This window comes from Trichosurus vulpecula, chromosome 1 (assembly GCF_011100635.1).
Source record: "Trichosurus vulpecula isolate mTriVul1 chromosome 1, mTriVul1.pri, whole genome shotgun sequence".
Taxonomy (NCBI): domain Eukaryota; kingdom Metazoa; phylum Chordata; class Mammalia; order Diprotodontia; family Phalangeridae; genus Trichosurus; species Trichosurus vulpecula.
The window spans coordinates 435,910,107-435,924,713 of NC_050573.1; the positions used below are offsets into that span (position 1 = coordinate 435,910,107).

Genomic DNA, 14,607 nt, shown 5'->3' on the forward strand with positions numbered 1-14,607 from the left:
TGCTTTTATGTGTTAACTTTTTTAATATCAGTCTCTCAGAAGCATTTTCGGTTTTGTTTATTTGTTCAGGTTAGACTTAATGCAAGTAAAGGTTGAGTCAATCTGGAACTTATATTCAGTCTAATGAGTGAAACAATTAAGTGTTATGCCTGCCATATCAAAGATAAAGGAGGTCTGTGGGCTGGTATAATTAAAGGCCTCAAGGAAGAGATTTGGACCCATCCTCACATTGCCCCCCCCCCCCCCCCCGTAGAAAAGGTCTTTTTCATTTTTTCTTAAAAATTTCTTCCTCTGTATCGAGTTCTTAACCTGTTCTGTGTCATGGACCCCTTTAGCAGTCTTGAAGCTTATAGAGTCCCTTCTCAGAATAATTTTTAGATGTATAAAATAAAATGCATGGCATTACAAAGAAAACTAATTATGATTAAATACCGTTGTCAAGATATTTTTAAAACAACTTTACAGACCCCAGGCTAAGAACTCCTGTATACTCATCTGCAGAGGAAGAAATAGTCCTCATTACTAAGACTTTTGCCCTTGATTTAGCTTTTTTGGGTACCTTACATTATCATTTCTATCTCCAGATCCTCCTCTTTTTATGATCCTGTTGGAGTCTCTCTACTTCCTTTTTTGCTCTTTTTTTTCCTCCAACCCATATTCAAACTACTCTGGGTATAAATTATCAAATCAGAGATGCTACTTTAAAACTTATGTCCACTTCCATGGTATCACATGTTTGTAGTCGTCCTGTCTTCTCTGACCTCTATCTTAACTGACTCCATTTTCTTTTTGTTCCTTAAAATGATATTTCCCCTAAGTTGTGTCAGCCTTTTTCTCCTCATCTGACTTCAATTAGCACCTCTTTATCAACCCACCCTTATTACCGCCAGCTGGACAACGCCTGAATATGTTGCCAGATGGAGACCTAAACTTGAAACTATCTTCCCTAAACCAGGTTCTTCTGATTTTCCCTATTTCTGGTAAGCATAAGGACCTTAACATTGATCTGATGTATCTTGACCCACTCCCCATCTAAATTTTGTGAATTCTAATTCTCAAACTGTCCCTGTTGATAACCACTACCCTTTTAACCTTTCATTAATTTGGTTTCAGATACTATCTCTAGTTGTTTTCTCTGCTGATCTATACAACACTACCACAGTAATCTTCCTAAAGTACAGCTGCCCTCTCTCTCTTCAAAATCATCCTTTTGTAAACTCCCCATTGCCTCAAGGTTGTATGTGACTACTGCTAAAGCTTTGAACTAATTTCCTTTTTCAATATCTAAAATTTAAGTGCTCTTTTCCTGATCTTAATTTGTGCTGTTCCCATTCCTGTTAATCCTCAAATGCCAAAAGCCAATGCCACTCTTTCCATAAAGACTTCTCAGTAGAATTCTCATAATACTTTGAAGGAGAGGCAGTATAGCTTGTGGTATAGGATCAAAGAATTCCCGTTGGTCAGATTTGAGTTCAAATTCTGCCTTCAAGATAGCTATGTGCATTTGTCCCTGAGACTGTTTCTTCATCAGCAAAATGGAGATGATACCTGTAGTACTTGATTCACAGCCTTGCTATGAGAGCCTTGTAAGATAATTTACAAACAGCATTTGGCAAACCTTGAAGTTTTGTGTATAAGTGTCTTCTATTACCACTGATCACATTCTGTCTTCTGTCATAGATATCTTTTGTCAGAATTGAGGGTAGGGATTTTCACAGGGTATAGAAAGCACCAGTTTCAGAAAACTCTGGTTTGAGTCCTGGCCTCTGACTTTCACCAGCTGCAAAACTTCTTAAAATTTTCTCTTAGTTAACAGAAATCTGCTTTCTCCTACCCTTCCCCCTCCCCCACATCCCATTAGAGGAGAAAAATCCATTGTAACAAATATGCATAGTTAAGCAAAACAAATGTCCTTATCGGCCACATTCAAAAAATACATGTCTTATTCCATACCCTGAATCTATTGCCTCTGTCGGGAGGTGGATAGCTGGTATCAACAGTCTTCAGGAGTCATGGATGGTCAATCAATGTGTTAACCGAGAGTTCTTAGAGCTTTCAAATTTTTTCCTACAGGATTGTTATTGTATCAGCTGCTCTCTTCATCAGTCCTTATCAGTTTGTTCAAGTCCTCAGAATTGTTTGTTTTATGATATTGATGTTAAGTTGTTCTTTGGTTCTACTCATTTCACTCTGCATCAGTTCATATGTTTTTTTTTCCCCATGTCTCTTTGAAAGCATCTATTTCCTCATTTCTTAGAGCATATTAGCATTCCATTGCATTCTTATACCATAGTTATTCAGCCATTCCCCAGTTAATGGGCACTCCCTCAGTTTTTAGATTTTTTTTTCCCCTGCAATTAGAATCGCTGTAAATATTTTTGTACGTATAGGATCTTTCCTCTTTCTTTTATCTCTTTGGGGTGCTAGGGTATATAGGCTTGTCATCTTTGCCAATATGATGGGTGTGTGGCGAAATCTTAGAACTGTTCTAGTTTGCATTTTTCTAATAATGTTTGGGATCACTAAAAAATATATGGCTTTACATAACCTGTCCAAATAGTTTGACCCTTTAATCAGTTGGGGAATAGTTCTTATTTTTTATAAATCAGTTCTTTATGTGTCTTGGAAATATGAAACTCTTCTTATGTGTAAAATGAGAATGATAGTATGGGTGCTATGAACATCAAAGGACTGTTATAAGGAAAATGCTTTGTAAACCCAAAAATGTTATAGAAATGTGAGCTCTTTGTGTGCTCCACAGTGCCTTGCACCTTCTCAATAAATGTCAAGTGAGTGAATTAATGATTTCATTGTTTACCTAGAATAGTGGGACAGGACAAGTTCATCTTACCAAGGAAGTATCAGAAATGGATAAATTCATATGCTCAAAGAAATTAGCAAGCATGAAGATCCCCTTGTTTTGGGGGAAAAAACTCAGCTTCCATAGATTTGTGTCAAGGACCACATCCTGTAATGTGTTTCATTTTAGACAATTCTTGGGAAAGATTTATGGTGGTAAGTATATTTTAGTATGTCTACCAGGCTAGGAATTATTGAAGAAACTTTTGATGGAATAAGATGCAGATAAGCAAAGTGTTTATTTAGCCTATCTTAAGATTTTCCAGGATAAAGAATCACTATAGTATCTCACAAGTTTTTCCCCACCAACCTTAATCTCAATGAGAGTAATTTCAGACAGCGACTCAAGAAGACCTTGGGAGTGAAAGGGCCCAATTAATGCCTTCCTGGGTTAGCTTTTGACCTATATTGTATATGTTCATTAGCTGTATTACTCTAAGGCTACCATACTACAAGAGAAAACAAATGCTTCTGGTATTCTGCACTTTGCAGCTGTATTCTAAGCAATTAAAAAATGGTCCGATTAGCAAATTAGGTTAACCAGGAATGAATGGTTTACCTGTCAGATCTATGATGAAGGGAAAAATTTATGACCAAACAAGAGATAGAGAACATTATGAAATGCAAAATGGAAAATTCAAAAGTTTTTGCACAAAGCCAATGCAACCAAGATGAGAAGGAAAGCAGAAAGTTGGGAAACAATTTTTACTGCCGGTGTTTCAGATAAAGGCCTCATTTCTAAAATATATGGAGAACTGAGTCATATTTATAAGAATACAAGTCATTCCTCAATTGATAAATTGTCAAAGGATATGAATAGGCAGTTTTCAGCTGAAGAAATTAAAGCTATCTATAGTCATATGAAAAAATGCTCTAAATCACTATTGATTAGAGAAATGCAAATTAAAACAACTCTGGTACCACCTCACACCTATCCAATTAGGTAAAATGATAAAACAGAAAAATGATAAATGTTGGAGATATGGGAAAATTGGAACACTGGTGCACTATTGGTGGAGTTGTGAACTGATCCAATTCTTCTGGAGAGCAATTTGGAACTGCCCAAAGGGCGATAAAAACGTGCATACCCTTTGACCCAGCAATACCACTACTAGGTCTATCCCAAAGAGATTACAAAAAATGGAAAGGGACCCTTAATTGGGGAATGGCTGAAGAAGTTATGGTATATGAATGTAATGGAAAACTATTGTGCTATAAGAAATGATCAGCAGGTGGATTTCAGAAAAATCTGAAAGATGTGAACTGATGCTGAATGAAGTGAGCAGAGCCAGGAGAACATAGTTCACAGTAACAACATTGAGCAATGATCGACTTTGATAGACTTAGCTCTTTTCGGCAATACAATGGTCTAAGACAGCTCCAAACGACTTGTGATGGAAAATGCCACATCCAGACAAAGAACTATGGAATCTGAATGCAGATTGAAGCATGCTTTTTTTTCTTTTTCATGGTTTTTCCCTTTTGTTTTCATTCACAACATGACTCACAGAAATATGTTTAATATGCTTGCACATATATAGCCTACATCAGATTGCTTGCCAAGTTGGGGAGGGAGAAAAAAATTTGGAAATCAGCTTTATAAAAGTGAATATTGAAAACTTAAAAAATAAATAAATAAATGTAGAATTTTTTAAAAATGATCTGTATCTAGGTTTTCAAGAATAAAGATGGTGATGCAACAGCTTTTTTTGTTCCAGAATGGCCCCATAAGTATGGCCATCCCTAACAAACATAAAATACCCTCCGACAGACTTTGCTGCTTAAATCTAAATACATAGAACCAGCTGCTAGACACTGACTCCCCTATTACTTCCAGTCATCTGATTTCAAAGGATTCCACCTACAGCATCTTGACTGATAAGGCATGGAAGTGAAAAGTTGGGCCCGATTCCAAGTCTACCTGAGACATTCCACTAATTAGCAGTTCAGTTAGTTATCCAACTCCTTTAAAAAACAAAACAACAAAATCCCTAAAACTGCACATACCGAAAAGATTAAAGTTATCGATCCCCTAAATTAGGGTCAATCAACACTTTGATGACCTTTATTACCCTAAGGAAATTTAACCTCAACATCAACTCCAAGTTGATCTCAAGCCACCCAAAACTCCACCAAACACACTTCCAAAATCTTGAACTTAGCCTCTCCTGTTTTTCTACATCTCATCAGTTCACCTTCCCAGGACAGTGTATTTTGTCCTCATCAGGACCCTAGGTCCTTTGATCCCAGTTTTTTTTTGTTGTTGTTGTTGGTTTTTTTTTTTTTTTTGTGGAGACCTTGTTCTCTATCGTGCAAATTCTTGTGTCTTATAGGATCAGCCTCGTTTATTTTTGTTTAGTGGTTGATTCCATTTATTTAATATATTATTTTTTTCTCCAGTGGAGAGAAGTATATTTTTATAAATTTTATTAAATTCAAAAATAGTTGAAATGCCAAACAATTATAAGGTTCCACCCCAGACCCAGCAAATTGATAGATGACAAAAAGATGGAGATAGCCAATTGAGAGAAATTGTGGAAAAACAACAATAATGATTTGCTGGTGGAGCTCTGGATTCATCCAACTTATTGAGAAAGCAACTTGGAATAATGTTAAGAAATATTTTAAATGTCCATGTCTTTTGACCAAGAGATGCCATTGCCAGGTCTATATTCCAAGAGGGTCAATAACAAAAAGATCCCATGTATTCCAAGCTACTATTTGTAATAGCAAAGAACTGGAAACAAAATAGATGCTCATAGATTGGAGAATGACTAAGCAAATTGTGGTACCTGAAACGAAATATTGTGCTGTAAGAAATATGACACAGAGAAGCATGAGGAGATTTCATCAACTGATACAAAGGAGAGCAAGTAGAACCAGGAAAATTATATTCACAATGACCACAACAATGCAAATAGACCACCAATACAGCAAACTGAATGCTATCAAATTAAAATGACTAAGCTTGGCCTCAAAGAAGAGATGTGAAAAGGCATTTCCCTCTGCATCTTTGTGAAGGTGGGAGACTATGGATGTGGCACATTGCATGTGATGTTGAGTCTTTCAATGTATTATTTTTTGATACCTCTTTTCTCTATTCTTTGTTATAAGGGACGGGGAAGAGCTCTATAAGGGAAAAAAATCTAAGATGTAAAAACAAAACACATCAAATATTTTTTAAAAATATTAGCCACTGATCCAATCAGAATTTTTATTGTAATAGTTTTCCTAACTGATAATTTTCCTAACAATTTTTCTTGACTCATTCTCCAGTATTTCATAATTTTGGGTTAATCAGCCAAGTAGCCTCATGGCAGAGCACTGGATTTGAGTCGGGAAAGTATGAGTTTGAACCTGCTTTCATCACATACTGGCTGTATAACCCTGAGCAAGTCACTTAATCTTTCTATACCTCATATTCTTCATCTGTAAAATGAGGGGGTAGGACTCCGTGGCCTCTGAGGTCCCTTCTATCTTAGATCAGTGTGAAATATTGTTGGTCTCTGTATTGCCAAAGTATTGTTAATGGAATGGGAAGATCTTTCTTGCCCATTAATAGGCCTATGTGAACTGCTTGAGTCATATGGAAGCCTGAGTCACATGAGCCTGTGGTGGGAGGGGCTTGCTGAATGGGTGGAGGAGGAAGTTGGAGTGAGTTGGAGCTTGGAGAGAGAGGAGGCAGAGAGAGCAGAGCAGCTAGCATGAGGGTGAGAGGGAGTGATTTTACTTGAAGGAGTTTGTGGGGAGGCCTGACAGAGGGTAGGCTTGGGGATGACGGTGCTTCCTGCATTGATAATGTGTATACATTTCTATGCTGCTATGATGGATTCAGCTTTCTGGTGTTGGAATAAATGTTTTGGTTTCATCTTCCATGAAGAGAGTCTGTTATATCTTGTGATTCAAACCTGGGAATATGCCGGCATAGTCATAGCAGCCGCTATGGGTATCACACTGGTGATATAGGCTCTTACAGGATTCTGTTATCTATTGTCCATTCTTTTATCTTATTTAAAATTTGCCTTTTCTGAGCTATACTGTGTTGTGAAATCTGACATTACCTTCTTGATAGTCTAATCCAAGACCCCAAATTCAGTGACCTTTCCACTATACCATACCTCTGTTTTGCTTTTACACAGTTCCCTTAAATTTTGGGTGAAATTTGGTAAACATTCAATATTACTAAAGTACTTTTTCATTTATTTTGGAATAATGCCATGAAAAATTAGTTTCAGTACCATGGCAGAGAGAAATATGGTCAGAAAAGTGACATTAAAAAATTAAGATTTGGAAGGTTTATTTTTATATTCATTTTTAATTTGTGGAAAAAACAAGCATTTCCATAACATAGTATAATTTTTAAAAAATGAATTCACATGAAACCACAAATCTATTATATACAACTTGCTCTTCATTTTAAATATATAATAAACTTATCACATAAATTTCTTTTTTTTCTTTCTTCCCCTACCCCACCCTAGACATGGCAACCATTAGACACAAATATGGATAGATTAGATAGAGATAGACATATACATATGTACATTATATATATATATATATGCATGATCATTTTACACACATACTTCTATTTATCAGTTCTTTCTCTGGATGCAAATAGCATCTTTCTTCATTATCTCCTTTGTAGTTAATTTGGGTATTTCTAAAATAAAAATGACTTAGTCACTCAAAGTTGTTCTCAAAATAGTATCGCTGTTACTGCACACAACATTCTCTTGGTTCTGCTCCTTTTGTTCTTCGTTATTTCATGCAAGTCTATCCATTTTTTTAAGATCTTCAAGCTCATCATTTCTAATAGCACAGTAATATTCCCTAACAATCATATACCATAACTTGTTCAGCCATTCCCCAATTGATGAGCATCCATGAAATTTCCAGTTCTTTGCCACCACAAGGAGAGCTGCTATAAATATTTTAAAACATATAGGTTATTTTCCTTTTCCCCAATCATCTTTGGAAATAGACCTAGTTGTGGTATTGCTGGGTCAAAGGGAATAGGCAATTTAATAACTCTTTGGGCATAATTCCAGATTGCTCTCCAAAATGATTGGATCAGTTCACAATTCCACCAACAAATGAATTAGTGTTCCAATTTTTCCACATCTCCTCCAACATTTGTCAATTTCCCCTTCAATCATTTTAGAAAATCTGATAGTTGTAAAATGATATCTCACTTGGAAGGTTTCAACAAGGTGATACAGAACTTGACCTGAAAACCATCAGGGTCAATTTCTTTTTTTTTTTTAATTCAAATTTTGTTTTCAGTTCCGAATTCTTTCCCTCCTGCTTCTCCCTACCTTCCTCATTGAGAAAGTAAGAAAAACAATACCCATTGCAAATTACATAGTCAAGCAAAACAAATGATCTCATTAGGTATGTCCAAGAAATAAAATAAAATAAAATGAAATGAAATAAGCTTCAGTTTGTACTCTGCATCCATCACCTTAAACTGAAAGTGGATTCATCCTGAGTTTTCTGGACCTATGGTTGGTTCCATTGTGTTGATCAGAGTGCCTAAGTTTTTCATCTTTATTATACTATTACTGTATAAATTGTTCTCCTGATTCTGCTTACTTCACTTTGTATCAGTTCATATTGTCTTCCTAGGTTTTTCTAAAATCATCCTCAGGGTCAATTTCTAATGTGACTATAAATGACAAATGTTCCCCCCCATAGTATTCTATTTTTTTCAACTATATGTAAAGATAGTTTTCAACATTCACTTTTATAATTGAGTTCCAATTTTTTTCTCCCTCCCTCTCCTCCTCCCTCCCCAAGACAGCATGCAATTTGATATAGGCTGTACAATCTTACTAGACATATTTCTACATTAGTCATGTTGTGAAGGATCAAAAGGGAAAAACCACAAGAAATGTATTTCCCTCCATCCTGTTACCCCCTCCCCCATTTATTCTATTTTCTCTCTCCTTTCACCCTGTACCTCAAGTGTTTTGCTTCTGACAACCCCCTCTCCCAATTTGTCCTCCCTTCTATCACATGCCCCTTCTTTTATCCCTTTCCTCTCTTACTTTCCTGTAGGGTAAGATAGATTTCTATACCCAATTGCATATGTATGTTATTCCCTCTTTGAGCCAATTCTGATGAGAGTAAGGTTCACTCACTACACCTCACTTCCCCCCTCTTCTCCTCCACTGTAAAAGCTCTTTCTTGCCTCTTCTATGTGAGATAATTTATCCCATTTTACCTCTCCCTTTCTCTTTCTCCCAGTACATTCCTCTCTTAACCCTTAATTTTATTTTTTAGATATCATCCCTTCATATTTAATTCACACCTGTGCCCTCTGTGCATATACACTCCTTTTAACTACCGGAATACTCTGGTCTTCTCATCAAGAATGCTTGTAAATCTCTATCTCATTGAATGTCCACTTTTCCTCTGAAGATTATACTCAGTTTTGCTGGGTAGAGACTCTTGGTTGTAATCCCAGCTCCTCTGCCCTCTGGAATTAAATGACAAGTTTTTAAATGTTAAATCCTTGCTGATGCTAATGAGTGAGCTTCAGAGTAGGATGCTTTCAAGTAAACTAACATTTCTGAGCAAGTATGACAAAACTGTTGCTCAAATGACTTACCTGTTTTATGGGCTAACCACATTAACAATGCCAGCATATTTTCCACATTGTAAAATAACAAAGAATTTTATTCATAAATGCATTGCATGTGGAAAATCCAGTAATCAACCCAGTGGGAACTCAATGTTTCTTTTTTCCAACTGTAATAATGCCATTATTTATTTGCTTTATAAATCTTTGCTGTAATTTCACAGTATCTGCAAAATCAGAATCCAAACTGAATATGTGTCATTATATCATCATTCTAGCTTTGAGCATCATCAACCAATCAAATGAGAACAGAAATAAAGTGAGGATTTATCAGGAAAAAAAAAGTGTACTTCAATTTAGCCAAAAGTCTTAATAAACTTAATCAACTAAGTTGAGTGAAACTGATAGGAATAAAACAGTAAATCATTTAACAGATATTCCTGGAACATCTTCTCTGTGCCAGGCACCACATGCTGAACTCAGTATGATATATACTATATGACCTTTTGGAGGTTATACTCTAGTAGTTGAGGTAAGAGCATCCAAGGAACTCAGACAAAGCAAAGGGACAAGAGAGGGTCAAAGTGCTGTGGGGATTCATAGGATGTAGAGATTATAAAATTAACTATCTATGGAGTCAAGAGGCTTCTGAACAACTTGGCCAATATTCCATACTCAGGGAGAGGAGAAAACTACATTTTTTTTGCCTGTTTCCAGCACACCATCTCTAGGTTGAACTATAGCTCAATTGTATGTGTGTGTATGTGTTTTTAGGGTCGGGGGAAGGAAAAGGGATTCTGGGAAGGGTGACAGAGAGGTAGTGTGGTGGAATGGAAAATGGACAACTCCCTTAAAGTCTTCCACTCTCAGTTGCCTCCTTCATAAATTGGGCCTGAGGCAGACTAGTGTAGTAGATGGGCAGCTAGGTGGTTCAAATGGATAAGAGTGCTGGGACTGCAGTCAGGAAGACTCACCTTCCTGAGTTCAAATCTGGCTTCAAACATGAGCTGGAGAAGGAAATGGACAAACCACTCTAATATTTCTGCCAAGAAAACCCCAAACGGAGGCACAAAAAATCAGACAGGACTGAAACAACCGAACAATGGTGTAGTAGAAAGCACTGAGATTATGTCACAATATCTGGGTTTAAATCTGGGTTTAGCTTCTTAGTACCTGGTAACTTCAGTCATTTACTTGAGTTGGTCTCCACTTTCCTCTGCCTATAAACTGAGAGGATCAGGCTGGATTCAATTCAATGACCATTTAAAAGCAGTCTTTGTACCAGACACTGCTAGGCACTGGGTATACACAAATATAAACAACCCCTGACTTCAAAGAGCTTACATTCTACTGGGTTGGGGTGAGATGAGGAGGGCTGTGGGGACAACAAATAAACAGATAAGTAAATACAAAATAGGTGGAAAGTAAATTTTTTTTTGGAGGGGCAATCATACATCTGTGGAAATATCAATATATTCTAAGAAAAAGAAATACATTCCATTGTCCCTTTAGCTTCTTGTCAATGCACCATATTACAAATTAATCTAGGAGCAATTTCTTCACTTTTAGGCCAGGTTCAGTCCCAGACAGGTAGGACTAGGCAAGAAGAAACATTAATAATTAAATTATCTCTAAAAACCCTTCCAATAGTAAATCTTTTGATATATTCAGTGTCTATTTCAGCTCAGTTTTATGGCTTCCTTCAAGTCAAAGCTAAAATCCCTCTTTCTTTTTAATTTTTTTTTTGGAGGAGAGAAGGCAGGGCAATTCGGGTTAAGTGACTTGCCCAAGGCTAGTATGTCAAGTGTCTGAGGCCAAATTTGAACTTAGGTCCTCCTGACTCCAAGGCCAGTGCTCTACTCACTGCATCACCTAGCTGCCTCTGAAATCCCTTTCTTAAAAAAGTGTTTCCCTGAAACCATTAATGCTAGTGCCTTCCCAGTTATCTCCAATTTATCCTGTATCTATCTCATTTGTTCAAAGTTGTTTTCAGATTGTCTGCCCTATTTGATTTTGAACTCCTTAAGGACTGGGATTGTTTTTTACCTTTTTTTGTATCCCCTGCACTTAGCACTGTGTCTGGCACATAGCAGGGGCTTAATAAATGTTTATTGACCAACTTTAACCTACCTCACAAGGTTGTGAGGTTGGTCAAAGGATATGAGCAGAGAATTCACAAAAGAACTACAGACTACTAACAACATTAAAGACTGCTCCAAATCACTAATAAGAAAAATAGAAATCAAAACAATTCTGAAGTTTTACTTTATGCTCAGCAAGTTTGTAGAGATAACAAAAGCTGGAAATAGTCAATGTTGAAGAGACTTAGGCACATAAACACAGTTGGAGCTGTTAACTGGTCCAACCATTGTGGAAAGCAATATTTGGTAACTGGCTTAAAAACATGACTACAAAATGGTCATACCCTTTGACTCTTGAGATTCCACTGCTAGACATAAACCCCAAGGAGGTTCTGAATAAAGTGCTTGATGCTACAAAATGTGAGCCATTGGCAATCTGAAGCTAAAAATAATTCTAAGAAACTGTAGAATAGGATAAAAACTATAGGAGTATAAACTCCATGAGAGCAGGGACTCTTTTCTTATGTAAATGGTATATTTCTCCCAGTTTTTAAAGTACATCAAGTATTTGAAATACATTGAATGGAATGAAATGACTGGCTATGGCTGGGAAAGTGAATTCAATCACCAAGGTTCAATCAGTCATTAAACATTTAAATGCCTACTACTGTCAGGCACTGTGCTAAGTGCTGGGGATACAAAAAGAGGCAAAAGAAATTCTTGTCCTCAAGTAACTCACAATCTAACAGAGGAGACAAAAGGCTTTGCATAGGTTGATTTTTTTAAAGTGTAAATAGGCACATAGGAAGTTTATTAATTCAAGGGACATCAATAAAGTTGGAAAATACTAAATATTAGTCATTTTATAAACACCCTAAATGGTGATAACTGAAATAAATTTAAAATCTATTTTTCTTCTTGTTTTAACTATTTGTGAGTTGCACTGAATGAGTCTGTGGGAATATCAAGATCCTAATAAAATAAATATAATCCATCACCCCTTCAGCTTCCTGTCAGTGCACCAAGCTTAACTAACCTAGGGGCAATCTCTTCCTTTTTTAGACCAGTTCAGCTCCAGAAAGGTAGAACTAGGTAATAAATAGGGCAGTAGGTGGCAAATTCCATAGAGTACCCAGCCTCAAGTCAGGAAGACCTGAGTTCAAGTCCAGCCTCAGACACTAGTCATGTGACTCCAGGTAGTCACTTAAGCCTATTTGCCTCAGTTTCCACATCTGTAAAATGAGCTGGAGAAGGAATGGCAAACCACTCCACTATCTTTGCCCCAATGGAGTCAGGAAGAGTCTAGCATAACAGAAACAACTAAACAACAACAAAGGTAATAAGTAGGTGGATGGAAGCAATCTCCCGCCAGGACCCTTAAGTTTTGTTAGGGGTCCAGCTCTCCCCAAGTCCCATCAATATTGAGATATTTAGGTTTGAAGCATTAATTTCTACCTGTGTTTTAGCTTCCATATGCTTACGGACAATAGCTGGTGCTCCACAACTTGACAGGACTTTAGATGCTAAATTGGACCAATGAACGTCACAACGCAGGACAACCTATGGAGGTAATGAAGATAATTGGAGAAGAGCAACATGGGAGAAGAATCTGAGAACGATTGAAATGCACAATCTGGAGTACAGTGCTGGCAAACAGTTTCCAGGTGGAAATGAACAAGTTTGGTGAGCATGACCAATGAGGAATTCAGACAAGTGATGAAAGGCTTTAGACAAAACCAATTTCAAAGGAACTCTGTTTGGTGAACCTCTCTTTGTAAATCTGTAGACTGGAGAGACAAAGGCTATGTAACTCCTGTTAAGAATTAAGGTCATCGTAGTTATTCCTGGGCATTTAGCACAACTGGTTCCCTGGAAGGCCAGCGGTTCCGTAAGACAGGCAAACTTGTTTCACTTAGTGAACAGAACTTCGTTGACTTCTCTAGGAATGGTGGCAACCAAGGCTGTCATGGTAGTTTAATGGATAATTATCCCTTTGAATATGTGAAGAAAAAATGGAGACATTGATACAGAAGAATCCTATTCCTCTGATGGAACGGATAGTGTCTGCAGGTATTGGCCAGAATACTCAGGTGCTAATGTTACTGGATATGTAGACATCCCATTTGGGCAGAAAAGAGCTCTGGCAAAGGCTGTGGCAACCATGGGTCCCATTTCTGCTGCTATTGATACAGGACATGAATCCTTCCAGTTTTATCGGTCTGGTGTCTATTATGTGCCCCAATGTAGTAGTCAACAGCTAGATCATGGAGCGCTGGTTATGGGCTATGGTGTCGATGCAATATGTGGAATGAAATACTGGATTGTCGAGAACAGCTAGGATGAAGAGTGGGGTGACCAAGGGTACATTTGAATAGTCAGGGACCAGAATAATCACTGTGGAATAGGGACAGCAGCCAGCTATCCTGAAGTGTGATGTGACTGAAGGAGAGCTGCTTCACAGACTCTAATCATTTGGGATCAAACTCTTGAATCACCCAGGATCCAAGTTGTAATTTGAGTTTCTTCTGACATTTTTACATTTGTGAAATGTAAACACTACTTTGCTATAAATAACTTAAGCTTTACTTTTTAAATAAACTTTGATTCTCTATACATGAAAACAAAAATAAGTAGGTGGATGATCTACTGCATGCTAAGTGCAAAAACAAACCACAGAAAAGGGGCCTGGAAAAAGGTGGAACATTTACTGGTTTGAGATTAATTCGATCTTTAAAGGAGGGGAAAATCACAACTGACATAAAGAGCTCCAGGCTGTGGGGAGCAAGATAAATGAGGAAAAGGAAATAATCCACATTTATATAGCACAAACCAAACCATCGTTTTCCTTACACCAGTCCTAGCAGACAAAGCCAATACTATCACTATCTTTTACCGAGGAGGAAACCGAAGGTCCCCGAGGTAGTGACTTGCGGGATATGTTGGAATCTGGGCTTCTACCGACTTCTCTGACTCTTAATTAAGCACGTGTTGTGTTAAGTAGGTAGAGCTGTTCTACAGACCAGGTGGACAGAAAGCGGAAATCGTTTACGAAACAGATTGTGAAAGTACCCCCAAGATTAATGT

General features: G+C 37.3%; 1 pseudogene; it reads left to right on the forward strand.

Moving 5' to 3' along the window:
• Positions 1–10,544: 10,544 nt before the first annotated feature.
• Positions 10,545–13,957, forward strand: LOC118839563 (annotated as a pseudogene).
• Positions 13,958–14,607: the final 650 nt, after the last annotated feature.